The sequence below is a fragment of the Carassius gibelio genome, chromosome B22 (assembly GCF_023724105.1).
Source record: "Carassius gibelio isolate Cgi1373 ecotype wild population from Czech Republic chromosome B22, carGib1.2-hapl.c, whole genome shotgun sequence".
In the NCBI taxonomy this organism is placed as follows: Eukaryota; Metazoa; Chordata; class Actinopteri; order Cypriniformes; family Cyprinidae; genus Carassius; species Carassius gibelio.
In genome coordinates this window covers 42119505-42132004 of record NC_068417.1, presented here as the reverse complement: position 1 = coordinate 42132004, position 12500 = coordinate 42119505, and the positions used below count along the sequence as shown (strand labels likewise).

The following is a 12500-nucleotide window of genomic DNA, read 5'->3' as shown; positions in this document are numbered from 1 at the left end:
ACCTGGTATTCCTAGGCAGTCTCTCATCAAAGTACTAACCAGACCTAAACCTGCTAAGATTCAGAGATCAGGCATTGAATCTTTTTTTTTTTTTTAATGAAAGATTATTATATAATTCGTGAAATTTTCCAAAAAGATTAAAGCACCTGGTATTCCCAGGCAGTCTCCCATCCATGTACTAACCAGGCCCAAACCTGCTAATATTCAGAGATCGGGCATTGACTCTATTTTTTGGAAAAATTATTATATACTAAGTGAAAAATGTCCAAAAAGCTTACAGCACCTGGTATTCAATCAATCAATCAGTCACCTTTATTTATATAGTGCTTTAAACAAAATACATTGCGTCAAAGCACTGAACAACATTCATTAGGAAAACAGTGTCTCAATAATGCAAAATTATAATTAAAGGCAGTATATTCCCAGGCAGTCTCCCATCCATGTACTAAACAGGCCCAAACCTGCTAATATTCAGAGATCAGGCACTGACTCTATTTTTTGGCAAAATTATTATATACTAAGTGAAAAATGTCCAAAAAGCTTACAGCACCTGGAATTCCCAGGCGGTCTCCCATCCAAGTACTAACCAGGCCCAAACCTGCTTAGCTTCCGAGATCAGACAAGATCGGACATAGCCAGGTTGGTATGGCCATAAGCGAAGTCTGCTGCAAAGAGAGGGGTATTTAAAGACCAGCCAATCTTATCGCCAGTACATTATATAAGTAGGAAAGAAAACCCAAAAGCTTAAAGCACCTGGTATTCCTAGGCAGTCTCTCATAAAAGTACTAACCAGACCTAAACCTGCTAAGATTCAGAGATCGGGCATTGACTCTATTTTTTGGCAAAATTATTAAAAACTAAGAGAAAAATGTCCAAAAAGCTTACAGCACCTGGTATTCCCAGGCGGTCTCCCATCCAAGTACTAACCAGGCCCAAACCTGCTTAGCTTCAGAGATCAGACGAGATCAGGCATAGCCAGGTTGGTATGGCCGTAAGCGAAGACTGCTGCAAAGAGAGGGCTATTTAAAGACCAGCCAATCTAATCGCCAGTACATTATATAAGTAGGAAAGAAAACCCAAAAGCTAAAAGCACCTGGTATTCCTAGGCAGTCTCTCATCAAAGTACTAACCAGACCTAAACCTGCTAAGATTCAGAGATCGGGCATTGACTCTATTTTTTGGCAAAATTATTAAAAACTAAGTGAAAAATGTCCAAAAAGCTTACAGCACCTGGTATTCCCAGGCGGTCTCCCATCCAAGTACTAACCAGGCCCAAACCTGCTTAGCTTCCGAGATCAGACGAGATCGGACATAGCCAGGTTGGTATGGCCGTAAGCGAAGTCTGCTGCAAAGAGAGGGCTATTTAAAGACCAGCCAATCTTATCGCCAGTACATTATATAAGTAGGAAAGAAAACCCAAAAGCTTAAAGCACCTGGTATTCCTAGGCAGTCTCTCATAAAAGTACTAACCAGACCTAAACCTGCTAAGATTCAGAGATCGGGCATTGACTCTATTTTTTGGCAAAATTATTAAAAACTAAGAGAAAAATGTCCAAAAAGCTTACAGCACCTGGTATTCCCAGGCGGTCTCCCATCCAAGTACTAACCAGGCCCAAACCTGCTTAGCTTCAGAGATCAGACGAGATCAGGCATAGCCAGGTTGGTATGGCCGTAAGCGAAGACTGCTGCAAAGAGAGGGCTATTTAAAGACCAGCCAATCTAATCGCCAGTACATTATATAAGTAGGAAAGAAAACCCAAAAGCTAAAAGCACCTGGTATTCCTAGGCAGTCTCTCATCAAAGTACTAACCAGACCTAAACCTGCTAAGATTCAGAGATCGGGCATTGAATCTTTTTTTTTTTTTTTAATGAAAGATTATTATATAATTCGTGAAATTTTCCAAAAAGATTAAAGCACCTGGTATTCCCAGGCAGTCTCCCATCCATGTACTAACCAGGCCCAAACCTGCTAATATTCAGAGATCGGGCATTGACTCTATTTTTTGGCAAAATTATTAAAAACTAAGTGAAAAATGTCCAAAAAGCTTACAGCACCTGGTATTCCCAGGCGGTCTCCCATCCAAGTACTAACCAGGCCCAAACCTGCTTAGCTTCCGAGATCAGACGAGATCGGACATAGCCAGGTTGGTATGGCCGTAAGCGAAGTCTGCTGCAAAGAGAGGGCTATTTAAAGACCAGCCAATCTTATCGCCAGTACATTATATAAGTAGGAAAGAAAACCCAAAAGCTTAAAGCACCTGGTATTCCTAGGCAGTCTCTCATAAAAGTACTAACCAGACCTAAACCTGCTAAGATTCAGAGATCGGGCATTGACTCTATTTTTTGGCAAAATTATTAAAAACTAAGAGAAAAATGTCCAAAAAGCTTACAGCACCTGGTATTCCCAGGCGGTCTCCCATCCAAGTACTAACCAGGCCCAAACCTGCAAATATTCAGAGATCGGGCATTGACTCTATTTTTTGGCAAAATTATTATATACTAAGTGAAAAATGTCCAAAAAGCTTACAGCACCTGGTATTCCCAGGCGGTCTCCCATCCAAGTACTAACCAGGCCCAAACCTGCTTAGCTTCCGAGATCAGACGAGATCGGGCATAGCCAGGTTGGTATGGCCGTAAGCGAAGTCTGCTGCAAAGAGAGGGCTATTTAAAGAACAGCCAATCTTATCGCCAGTACATTATATAAGTAGTAAAGAAAACCCAAAAGCTTAAAGCACCTGGTATTCCTAGGCAGTCTCTAATAAAAAAACTAACCAGACCTAAACCTGCTAAGATTCAGAGATCGGGCATTGACTCTATTTTTTGGCAAAATTATTATAAACTAAGTGAAAAATGTCCAAAAAGTTTACAGCACCTGGTATTCCCAGGCGGTCTCCCATCCAAGTACTAACCAGGCCCAAACCTGCTAAGATTCAGAGATCGGGCATTGACTCTTTTTTTTTTTTTTAATGAAAGATTATTATATAATTCGTGAAATTTTCCAAAAAGATTAAAGCACCTGGTATTCCCAGGCTGTCTCCCATCCATGTACTAACCAGGCCCAAACCTGCAAATATTCAGAGATCGGGCATTGACTTTTTTTTTGGCAAAATTATTATATACTAAGTGAAAAATGTCCAAAAAGCTTACAGCACCTGGTATTCAATCAATCAATCAATCACCTTTATTTATATAGTGCTTTAAACAAAATACATTGCGTCAAAGCACTGAACAACATTCATTAGGAAAACAGTGTCTCAATAATGCAAAATTATAATTAAAGGCAGTATATTCCCAGGCAGTCTCCCATCCATGTACTAAACAGGCCCAAACCTGCTAATATTCAGAGATCAGGCACTGACTCTATTTTTTGGCAAAATTATTATATACTAAGTGAAAAATGTCCAAAAAGCTTACAGCACCTGGAATTCCCAGGCGGTCTCCCATCCAAGTACTAACCAGGCCCAAACCTGCTTAGCTTCCGAGATCAGACAAGATCAGACATAGCCAGGTTGGTATGGCCGTAAGCGAAGTCTGCTGCAAAGAGAGGGCTATTTAAAGACCAGCCAATCTTATCGCCAGTACATTATATAAGTAGGAAAGAAAACCCAAAAGCTTAAAGCACCTGGTATTCCTAGGCAGTCTCTCATAAAAGTACTAACCAGACCTAAACCTGCTAAGATTCAGAGATCGGGCATTGACTCTATTTTTTGGCAAAATTATTAAAAACTAAGAGAAAAATGTCCAAAAAGCTTACAGCACCTGGTATTCCCAGGCGGTCTCCCATCCAAGTACTAACCAGGCCCAAACCTGCTTAGCTTCAGAGATCAGACGAGATCAGGCATAGCCAGGTTGGTATGGCCGTAAGCGAAGACTCCTGCAAAGAGAGGGCTATTTAAAGACCAGCCAATCTAATCGCCAGTACATTATATAAGTAGGAAAGAAAACCCAAAAGCTAAAAGCACCTGGTATTCCTAGGCAGTCTCTCATCAAAGTACTAACCAGACCTAAACCTGCTAAGATTCAGAGATCGGGCATTGAATCTTTTTTTTTTTTTTTAATGAAAGATTATTATATAATTCGTGAAATTTTCCAAAAAGATTAAAGCACCTGGTATTCCCAGGCAGTCTCCCATCCATGTACTAACCAGGCCCAAACCTGCTAATATTCAGAGATCGGGCATTGACTCTATTTTTTGGCAAAATTATTAAAAACTAAGTGAAAAATGTCCCAAAAGCTTACAGCACCTGGTATTCCCAGGCGGTCTCCCATCCAAGTACTAACCAGGCCCAAACCTGCTTAGCTTCCGAGATCAGACGAGATCGGACATAGCCAGGTTGGTATGGCCGTAAGCGAAGTCTGCTGCAAAGAGAGGGCTATTTAAAGACCAGCCAATCTTATCGCCAGTACATTATATAAGTAGGAAAGAAAACCCAAAAGCTTAAAGCACCTGGTATTCCTAGGCAGTCTCTCATAAAAGTACTAACCAGACCTAAACCTGCTAAGATTCAGAGATCGGGCATTGACTCTATTTTTTGGCAAAATTATTAAAAACTAAGAGAAAAATGTCCAAAAAGCTTACAGCACCTGGTATTCCCAGGCGGTCTCCCATCCAAGTACTAACCAGGCCCAAACCTGCTTAGCTTCAGAGATCAGACGAGATCAGGCATAGCCAGGTTGGTATGGCCGTAAGCGAAGACTGCTGCAAAGAGAGGGCTATTTAAAGACCAGCCAATCTAATCGCCAGTACATTATATAAGTAGGAAAGAAAACCCAAAAGCTAAAAGCACCTGGTATTCCTAGGCAGTCTCTCATCAAAGTACTAACCAGACCTAAACCTGCTAAGATTCAGAGATCAGGCATTGAATCTTTTTTTTTTTTTTAATGAAAGATTATTATATAATTCGTGAAATTTTCCAAAAAGATTAAAGCACCTGGTATTCCCAGGCAGTCTCCCATCCATGTACTAACCAGGCCCAAACCTGCTAATATTCAGAGATCGGGCATTGACTCTATTTTTTGGAAAAATTATTATATACTAAGTGAAAAATGTCCAAAAAGCTTACAGCACCTGGTATTCAATCAATCAATCAATCACCTTTATTTATATAGTGCTTTAAACAAAATACATTGCGTCAAAGCACTGAACAACATTCATTAGGAAAACAGTGTCTCAATAATGCAAAATTATAATTAAAGGCAGTATATTCCCAGGCAGTCTCCCATCCATGTACTAAACAGGCCCAAACCTGCTAATATTCAGAGATCAGGCACTGACTCTATTTTTTGGCAAAATTATTATATACTAAGTGAAAAATGTCCAAAAAGCTTACAGCACCTGGAATTCCCAGGCGGTCTCCCATCCAAGTACTAACCAGGCCCAAACCTGCTTAGCTTCCGAGATCAGACAAGATCGGACATAGCCAGGTTGGTATGGCCATAAGCGAAGTCTGCTGCAAAGAGAGGGGTATTTAAAGACCAGCCAATCTTATCGCCAGTACATTATATAAGTAGGAAAGAAAACCCAAAAGCTTAAAGCACCTGGTATTCCTAGGCAGTCTCTCATAAAAGTACTAACCAGACCTAAACCTGCTAAGATTCAGAGATCGGGCATTGACTCTATTTTTTGGCAAAATTATTAAAAACTAAGAGAAAAATGTCCAAAAAGCTTACAGCACCTGGTATTCCCAGGCGGTCTCCCATCCAAGTACTAACCAGGCCCAAACCTGCTTAGCTTCAGAGATCAGACGAGATCAGGCATAGCCAGGTTGGTATGGCCGTAAGCGAAGACTGCTGCAAAGAGAGGGCTATTTAAAGACCAGCCAATCTAATCGCCAGTACATTATATAAGTAGGAAAGAAAACCCAAAAGCTAAAAGCACCTGGTATTCCTAGGCAGTCTCTCATCAAAGTACTAACCAGACCTAAACCTGCTAAGATTCAGAGATCGGGCATTGAATCTTTTTTTTTTTTTTTTTAATGAAAGATTATTATATAATTCGTGAAATTTTCCAAAAAGATTAAAGCACCTGGTATTCCCAGGCAGTCTCCCATCCATGTACTAACCAGGCCCAAACCTGCTAATATTCAGAGATCGGGCATTGACTCTATTTTTTGGCAAAATTATTATATACTAAGTGAAAAATGTCCAAAAAGCTTACAGCACCTGGTATTCAATCAATCAATCAATCACCTTTATTTATATAGTGCTTTAAACAAAATACATTGCGTCAAAGCACTGAACAACATTCATTAGGAAAACAGTGTCTCAATAATGCAAAATTATAATTAAAGGCAGTATATTCCCAGGCAGTCTCCCATCCATGTACTAAACAGGCCCAAACCTGCTAATATTCAGAGATCAGGCACTGACTCTATTTTTTGGCAAAATTATTATATACTAAGTGAAAAATGTCCAAAAAGCTTACAGCACCTGGAATTCCCAGGCGGTCTCCCATCCAAGTACTAACCAGGCCCAAACCTGCTTAGCTTCCGAGATCAGACAAGATCAGACATAGCCAGGTTGGTATGGCCGTAAGCGAAGTCTGCTGCAAAGAGAGGGCTATTTAAAGACCAGCCAATCTTATCGCCAGTACATTATATAAGTAGGAAAGAAAACCCAAAAGCTTAAAGCACCTGGTATTCCTAGGCAGTCTCTCATAAAAGTACTAACCAGACCTAAACCTGCTAAGATTCAGAGATCGGGCATTGACTCTATTTTTTGGCAAAATTATTAAAAACTAAGAGAAAAATGTCCAAAAAGCTTACAGCACCTGGTATTCCCAGGCGGTCTCCCATCCAAGTACTAACCAGGCCCAAACCTGCTTAGCTTCAGAGATCAGACGAGATCAGGCATAGCCAGGTTGGTATGGCCGTAAGCGAAGACTGCTGCAAAGAGAGGGCTATTTAAAGACCAGCCAATCTAATCGCCAGTACATTATATAAGTAGGAAAGAAAACCCAAAAGCTAAAAGCACCTGGTATTCCTAGGCAGTCTCTCATCAAAGTACTAACCAGACCTAAACCTGCTAAGATTCAGAGATCGGGCATTGACTCTATTTTTTGGCAAAATTATTAAAAACTAAGTGAAAAATGTCCAAAAAGCTTACAGCACCTGGTATTCCCAGGCGGTCTCCCATCCAAGTACTAACCAGGCCCAAACCTGCTTAGCTTCCGAGATCAGACGAGATCGGACATAGCCAGGTTGGTATGGCCGTAAGCGAAGTCTGCTGCAAAGAGAGGGCTATTTAAAGACAAGCCAATCTTATCGCCAGTACATTATATAAGTAGGAAAGAAAACCCAAAAGCTTAAAGCACCTGGTATTCCTAGGCAGTCTCTCATAAAAGTACTAACCAGACCTAAACCTGCTAAGATTCAGAGATCGGGCATTGACTCTATTTTTTGGCAAAATTATTAAAAACTAAGAGAAAAATGTCCAAAAAGCTTACAGCACCTGGTATTCCCAGGCGGTCTCCCATCCAAGTACTAACCAGGCCCAAACCTGCTTAGCTTCAGAGATCAGACGAGATCAGGCATAGCCAGGTTGGTATGGCCGTAAGCGAAGACTGCTGCAAAGAGAGGGCTATTTAAAGACCAGCCAATCTAATCGCCAGTACATTATATAAGTAGGAAAGAAAACCCAAAAGCTAAAAGCACCTGGTATTCCTAGGCAGTCTCTCATCAAAGTACTAACCAGACCTAAACCTGCTAAGATTCAGAGATCGGGCATTGAATCTTTTTTTTTTTTTTTTAATGAAAGATTATTATATAATTCGTGAAATTTTCCAAAAAGATTAAAGCACCTGGTATTCCCAGGCAGTCTCCCATCCATGTACTAACCAGGCCCAAACCTGCTAATATTCAGAGATCGGGCATTGACTCTATTTTTTGGCAAAATTATTAAAAACTAAGTGAAAAATGTCCCAAAAGCTTACAGCACCTGGTATTCCCAGGCGGTCTCCCATCCAAGTACTAACCAGGCCCAAACCTGCTTAGCTTCCGAGATCAGACGAGATCGGACATAGCCAGGTTGGTATGGCCGTAAGCGAAGTCTGCTGCAAAGAGAGGGCTATTTAAAGACCAGCCAATCTTATCGCCAGTACATTATATAAGTAGGAAAGAAAACCCAAAAGCTTAAAGCACCTGGTATTCCTAGGCAGTCTCTCATAAAAGTACTAACCAGACCTAAACCTGCTAAGATTCAGAGATCGGGCATTGACTCTATTTTTTGGCAAAATTATTAAAAACTAAGAGAAAAATGTCCAAAAAGCTTACAGCACCTGGTATTCCCAGGCGGTCTCCCATCCAAGTACTAACCAGGCCCAAACCTGCTTAGCTTCAGAGATCAGACGAGATCAGGCATAGCCAGGTTGGTATGGCCGTAAGCGAAGACTGCTGCAAAGAGAGGGCTATTTAAAGACCAGCCAATCTAATCGCCAGTACATTATATAAGTAGGAAAGAAAACCCAAAAGCTAAAAGCACCTGGTATTCCTAGGCAGTCTCTCATCAAAGTACTAACCAGACCTAAACCTGCTAAGATTCAGAGATCAGGCATTGAATCTTTTTTTTTTTTTAATGAAAGATTATTATATAATTCGTGAAATTTTCCAAAAAGATTAAAGCACCTGGTATTCCCAGGCAGTCTCCCATCCATGTACTAACCAGGCCCAAACCTGCTAATATTCAGAGATCGGGCATTGACTCTATTTTTTGGAAAAATTATTATATACTAAGTGAAAAATGTCCAAAAAGCTTACAGCACCTGGTATTCAATCAATCAATCAATCACCTTTATTTATATAGTGCTTTAAACAAAATACATTGCGTCAAAGCACTGAACAACATTCATTAGGAAAACAGTGTCTCAATAATGCAAAATTATAATTAAAGGCAGTATATTCCCAGGCAGTCTCCCATCCATGTACTAAACAGGCCCAAACCTGCTAATATTCAGAGATCAGGCACTGACTCTATTTTTTGGCAAAATTATTATATACTAAGTGAAAAATGTCCAAAAAGCTTACAGCACCTGGAATTCCCAGGCGGTCTCCCATCCAAGTACTAACCAGGCCCAAACCTGCTTAGCTTCCGAGATCAGACAAGATCGGACATAGCCAGGTTGGTATGGCCATAAGCGAAGTCTGCTGCAAAGAGAGGGGTATTTAAAGACCAGCCAATCTTATCGCCAGTACATTATATAAGTAGGAAAGAAAACCCAAAAGCTTAAAGCACCTGGTATTCCTAGGCAGTCTCTCATAAAAGTACTAACCAGACCTAAACCTGCTAAGATTCAGAGATCGGGCATTGACTCTATTTTTTGGCAAAATTATTAAAAACTAAGAGAAAAATGTCCAAAAAGCTTACAGTACCTGGTATTCCCAGGCGGTCTCCCATCCAAGTACTAACCAGGCCCAAACCTGCTTAGCTTCAGAGATCAGACGAGATCAGGCATAGCCAGGTTGGTATGGCCGTAAGCGAAGACTGCTGCAAAGAGAGGGCTATTTAAAGACCAGCCAATCTAATCGCCAGTACATTATATAAGTAGGAAAGAAAACCCAAAAGCTAAAAGCACCTGGTATTCCTAGGCAGTCTCTCATCAAAGTACTAACCAGACCTAAACCTGCTAAGATTCAGAGATCGGGCATTGAATCTTTTTTTTTTTTTTTTTAATGAAAGATTATTATATAATTCGTGAAATTTTCCAAAAAGATTAAAGCACCTGGTATTCCCAGGCAGTCTCCCATCCATGTACTAACCAGGCCCAAACCTGCTAATATTCAGAGATCGGGCATTGACTCTATTTTTTGGCAAAATTATTATATACTAAGTGAAAAATGTCCAAAAAGCTTACAGCACCTGGTATTCAATCAATCAATCAATCACCTTTATTTATATAGTGCTTTAAACAAAATACATTGCGTCAAAGCACTGAACAACATTCATTAGGAAAACAGTGTCTCAATAATGCAAAATTATAATTAAAGGCAGTATATTCCCAGGCAGTCTCCCATCCATGTACTAAACAGGCCCAAACCTGCTAATATTCAGAGATCAGGCACTGACTCTATTTTTTGGCAAAATTATTATATACTAAGTGAAAAATGTCCAAAAAGCTTACAGCACCTGGAATTCCCAGGCGGTCTCCCATCCAAGTACTAACCAGGCCCAAACCTGCTTAGCTTCCGAGATCAGACAAGATCAGACATAGCCAGGTTGGTATGGCCGTAAGCGAAGTCTGCTGCAAAGAGAGGGCTATTTAAAGACCAGCCAATCTTATCGCCAGTACATTATATAAGTAGGAAAGAAAACCCAAAAGCTTAAAGCACCTGGTATTCCTAGGCAGTCTCTCATAAAAGTACTAACCAGACCTAAACCTGCTAAGATTCAGAGATCGGGCATTGACTCTATTTTTTGGCAAAATTATTAAAAACTAAGAGAAAAATGTCCAAAAAGCTTACAGCACCTGGTATTCCCAGGCGGTCTCCCATCCAAGTACTAACCAGGCCCAAACCTGCTTAGCTTCAGAGATCAGACGAGATCAGGCATAGCCAGGTTGGTATGGCCGTAAGCGAAGACTGCTGCAAAGAGAGGGCTATTTAAAGACCAGCCAATCTAATCGCCAGTACATTATATAAGTAGGAAAGAAAACCCAAAAGCTAAAAGCACCTGGTATTCCTAGGCAGTCTCTCATCAAAGTACTAACCAGACCTAAACCTGCTAAGATTCAGAGATCGGGCATTGAATCTTTTTTTTTTTTTTTTAATGAAAGATTATTATATAATTCGTGAAATTTTCCAAAAAGATTAAAGCACCTGGTATTCCCAGGCAGTCTCCCATCCATGTACTAACCAGGCCCAAACCTGCAAATATTCAGAGATCGGGCATTGACTCTATTTTTTGGCAAAATTATTAAAAACTAAGTGAAAAATGTCCAAAAAGCTTACAGCACCTGGTATTCCCAGGCGGTCTCCCATCCAAGTACTAACCAGGCCCAAACCTGCTTAGCTTCCGAGATCAGACGAGATCGGACATAGCCAGGTTGGTATGGCCGTAAGCGAAGTCTGCTGCAAAGAGAGGGCTATTTAAAGACCAGCCAATCTTATCGCCAGTACATTATATAAGTAGGAAAGAAAACCCAAAAGCTTAAAGCACCTGGTATTCCTAGGCAGTCTCTCATAAAAGTACTAACCAGACCTAAACCTGCTAAGATTCAGAGATCGGGCATTGACTCTATTTTTTGGCAAAATTATTAAAAACTAAGAGAAAAATGTCCAAAAAGCTTACAGCACCTGGTATTCCCAGGCGGTCTCCCATCCAAGTACTAACAAGGCCCAAACCTGCTTAGCTTCAGAGATCAGACGAGATCAGGCATAGCCAGGTTGGTATGGCAGTAAGCGAAGACTGCTGCAAAGAGAGGGCTATTTAAAGACCAGCCAATCTAATCGCCAGTACATTATATAAGTAGGAAAGAAAACCCAAAAGCTAAAAGCACCTGGTATTCCTAGGCAGTCTCTCATCAAAGTACTAACCAGACCTAAACCTGCTAAGATTCAGAGATCGGGCATTGAATCTTTTTTTTTTTTTTTTTATGAAAGATTATTATATAATTCGTGAAATTTTCCAAAAAGATTAAAGCACCTGGTATTCCCAGGCAGTCTCCCATCCATGTACTAACCAGGCCCAAACCTGCTAATATTCAGAGATCGGGCATTGACTCTATTTTTTGGCAAAATTATTAAAAACTAAGTGAAAAATGTCCAAAAAGCTTACAGCACCTGGTATTCCCAGGCGGTCTCCCATCCAAGTACTAACCAGGCCCAAACCTGCTTAGCTTCCGAGATCAGACGAGATCGGACATAGCCAGGTTGGTATGGCCGTAAGCGAAGTCTGCTGCAAAGAGAGGGCTATTTAAAGACCAGCCAATCTTATCGCCAGTACATTATATAAGTAGGAAAGAAAACCCAAAAGCTTAAAGCACCTGGTATTCCTAGGCAGTCTCTCATAAAAGTACTAACCAGACCTAAACCTGCTAAGATTCAGAGATCGGGCATTGACTCTATTTTTTGGCAAAATTATTAAAAACTAAGAGAAAAATGTCCAAAAAGCTTACAGCACCTGGTATTCCCAGGCGGTCTCCCATCCAAGTACTAACCAGGCCCAAACCTGCTTAGCTTCAGAGATCAGACGAGATCAGGCATAGCCAGGTTGGTATGGCCGTAAGCGAAGACTGCTGCAAAGAGAGGGCTATTTAAAGACCAGCCAATCTAATCGCCAGTACATTATATAAGTAGGAAAGAAAACCCAAAAGCTAAAAGCACCTGGTATTCCTAGGCAGTCTCTCATCAAAGTACTAACCAGACCTAAACCTGCTAAGATTCAGAGATCAGGCATTGAATCTTTTTTTTTTTTTAATGAAAGATTATTATATAATTCGTGAAATTTTCCAAAAAGATTAAAGCACCTGGTATTCCCAGGCAGTCTCCCATCCATGTACTAACCAGGCC

General features: G+C 40.6%; 26 non-coding genes across 26 annotated transcripts; all 26 read right to left on the bottom strand.

The window, feature by feature from the left end:
- Positions 1-538: 538 nt before the first annotated feature.
- LOC128003858 (5S ribosomal RNA) lies at positions 539-657 on the bottom strand. The gene has a single exon (XR_008176571.1). It is a non-coding gene; the product is annotated as a 5S ribosomal RNA (ribosomal RNA).
- A 221-nt stretch (positions 658-878) lies between these two features.
- LOC127997890 (5S ribosomal RNA) lies at positions 879-997 on the bottom strand. The gene has a single exon (XR_008170746.1). It is a non-coding gene; the product is annotated as a 5S ribosomal RNA (ribosomal RNA).
- A 221-nt stretch (positions 998-1218) lies between these two features.
- On the bottom strand, positions 1219-1337 carry LOC127996822 (5S ribosomal RNA). The gene has a single exon (XR_008169710.1). It is a non-coding gene; the product is annotated as a 5S ribosomal RNA (ribosomal RNA).
- Positions 1338-1558: 221 nt separating this feature from the next.
- LOC127997889 (5S ribosomal RNA) lies at positions 1559-1677 on the bottom strand. Its single transcript, XR_008170745.1, has one exon. It is a non-coding gene; the product is annotated as a 5S ribosomal RNA (ribosomal RNA).
- Positions 1678-2043: 366 nt separating this feature from the next.
- On the bottom strand, positions 2044-2162 carry LOC127996821 (5S ribosomal RNA). The gene has a single exon (XR_008169709.1). It is a non-coding gene; the product is annotated as a 5S ribosomal RNA (ribosomal RNA).
- A 358-nt stretch (positions 2163-2520) lies between these two features.
- LOC127995861 (5S ribosomal RNA) lies at positions 2521-2639 on the bottom strand. The gene has a single exon (XR_008168790.1). It is a non-coding gene; the product is annotated as a 5S ribosomal RNA (ribosomal RNA).
- A 768-nt stretch (positions 2640-3407) lies between these two features.
- Positions 3408-3526, bottom strand: LOC128004503 (5S ribosomal RNA). Its single transcript, XR_008177191.1, has one exon. It is a non-coding gene; the product is annotated as a 5S ribosomal RNA (ribosomal RNA).
- Positions 3527-3747: 221 nt separating this feature from the next.
- LOC127997888 (5S ribosomal RNA) lies at positions 3748-3866 on the bottom strand. Its single transcript, XR_008170744.1, has one exon. It is a non-coding gene; the product is annotated as a 5S ribosomal RNA (ribosomal RNA).
- Positions 3867-4232: 366 nt separating this feature from the next.
- LOC127996820 (5S ribosomal RNA) lies at positions 4233-4351 on the bottom strand. Its single transcript, XR_008169708.1, has one exon. It is a non-coding gene; the product is annotated as a 5S ribosomal RNA (ribosomal RNA).
- Positions 4352-4572: 221 nt separating this feature from the next.
- Positions 4573-4691, bottom strand: LOC127997887 (5S ribosomal RNA). The gene has a single exon (XR_008170743.1). It is a non-coding gene; the product is annotated as a 5S ribosomal RNA (ribosomal RNA).
- Positions 4692-5323: 632 nt separating this feature from the next.
- On the bottom strand, positions 5324-5442 carry LOC128003857 (5S ribosomal RNA). Its single transcript, XR_008176570.1, has one exon. It is a non-coding gene; the product is annotated as a 5S ribosomal RNA (ribosomal RNA).
- Positions 5443-5663: 221 nt separating this feature from the next.
- Positions 5664-5782, bottom strand: LOC127997886 (5S ribosomal RNA). Its single transcript, XR_008170742.1, has one exon. It is a non-coding gene; the product is annotated as a 5S ribosomal RNA (ribosomal RNA).
- A 635-nt stretch (positions 5783-6417) lies between these two features.
- Positions 6418-6536, bottom strand: LOC128004502 (5S ribosomal RNA). Its single transcript, XR_008177190.1, has one exon. It is a non-coding gene; the product is annotated as a 5S ribosomal RNA (ribosomal RNA).
- Positions 6537-6757: 221 nt separating this feature from the next.
- Positions 6758-6876, bottom strand: LOC127997885 (5S ribosomal RNA). The gene has a single exon (XR_008170741.1). It is a non-coding gene; the product is annotated as a 5S ribosomal RNA (ribosomal RNA).
- A 221-nt stretch (positions 6877-7097) lies between these two features.
- LOC127996817 (5S ribosomal RNA) lies at positions 7098-7216 on the bottom strand. The gene has a single exon (XR_008169706.1). It is a non-coding gene; the product is annotated as a 5S ribosomal RNA (ribosomal RNA).
- A 221-nt stretch (positions 7217-7437) lies between these two features.
- LOC127997884 (5S ribosomal RNA) lies at positions 7438-7556 on the bottom strand. The gene has a single exon (XR_008170740.1). It is a non-coding gene; the product is annotated as a 5S ribosomal RNA (ribosomal RNA).
- A 367-nt stretch (positions 7557-7923) lies between these two features.
- LOC127996816 (5S ribosomal RNA) lies at positions 7924-8042 on the bottom strand. The gene has a single exon (XR_008169705.1). It is a non-coding gene; the product is annotated as a 5S ribosomal RNA (ribosomal RNA).
- Positions 8043-8263: 221 nt separating this feature from the next.
- On the bottom strand, positions 8264-8382 carry LOC127997883 (5S ribosomal RNA). The gene has a single exon (XR_008170739.1). It is a non-coding gene; the product is annotated as a 5S ribosomal RNA (ribosomal RNA).
- Positions 8383-9013: 631 nt separating this feature from the next.
- Positions 9014-9132, bottom strand: LOC128003856 (5S ribosomal RNA). Its single transcript, XR_008176569.1, has one exon. It is a non-coding gene; the product is annotated as a 5S ribosomal RNA (ribosomal RNA).
- A 221-nt stretch (positions 9133-9353) lies between these two features.
- Positions 9354-9472, bottom strand: LOC128001465 (5S ribosomal RNA). The gene has a single exon (XR_008174233.1). It is a non-coding gene; the product is annotated as a 5S ribosomal RNA (ribosomal RNA).
- Positions 9473-10107: 635 nt separating this feature from the next.
- On the bottom strand, positions 10108-10226 carry LOC128004500 (5S ribosomal RNA). Its single transcript, XR_008177188.1, has one exon. It is a non-coding gene; the product is annotated as a 5S ribosomal RNA (ribosomal RNA).
- Positions 10227-10447: 221 nt separating this feature from the next.
- On the bottom strand, positions 10448-10566 carry LOC127997882 (5S ribosomal RNA). Its single transcript, XR_008170738.1, has one exon. It is a non-coding gene; the product is annotated as a 5S ribosomal RNA (ribosomal RNA).
- Positions 10567-10933: 367 nt separating this feature from the next.
- On the bottom strand, positions 10934-11052 carry LOC127996815 (5S ribosomal RNA). Its single transcript, XR_008169704.1, has one exon. It is a non-coding gene; the product is annotated as a 5S ribosomal RNA (ribosomal RNA).
- A 221-nt stretch (positions 11053-11273) lies between these two features.
- LOC128005345 (5S ribosomal RNA) lies at positions 11274-11392 on the bottom strand. The gene has a single exon (XR_008178001.1). It is a non-coding gene; the product is annotated as a 5S ribosomal RNA (ribosomal RNA).
- A 367-nt stretch (positions 11393-11759) lies between these two features.
- LOC127996814 (5S ribosomal RNA) lies at positions 11760-11878 on the bottom strand. Its single transcript, XR_008169703.1, has one exon. It is a non-coding gene; the product is annotated as a 5S ribosomal RNA (ribosomal RNA).
- A 221-nt stretch (positions 11879-12099) lies between these two features.
- Positions 12100-12218, bottom strand: LOC127997881 (5S ribosomal RNA). The gene has a single exon (XR_008170737.1). It is a non-coding gene; the product is annotated as a 5S ribosomal RNA (ribosomal RNA).
- Between the last annotated feature and the right edge of the window lie 282 nt (positions 12219-12500).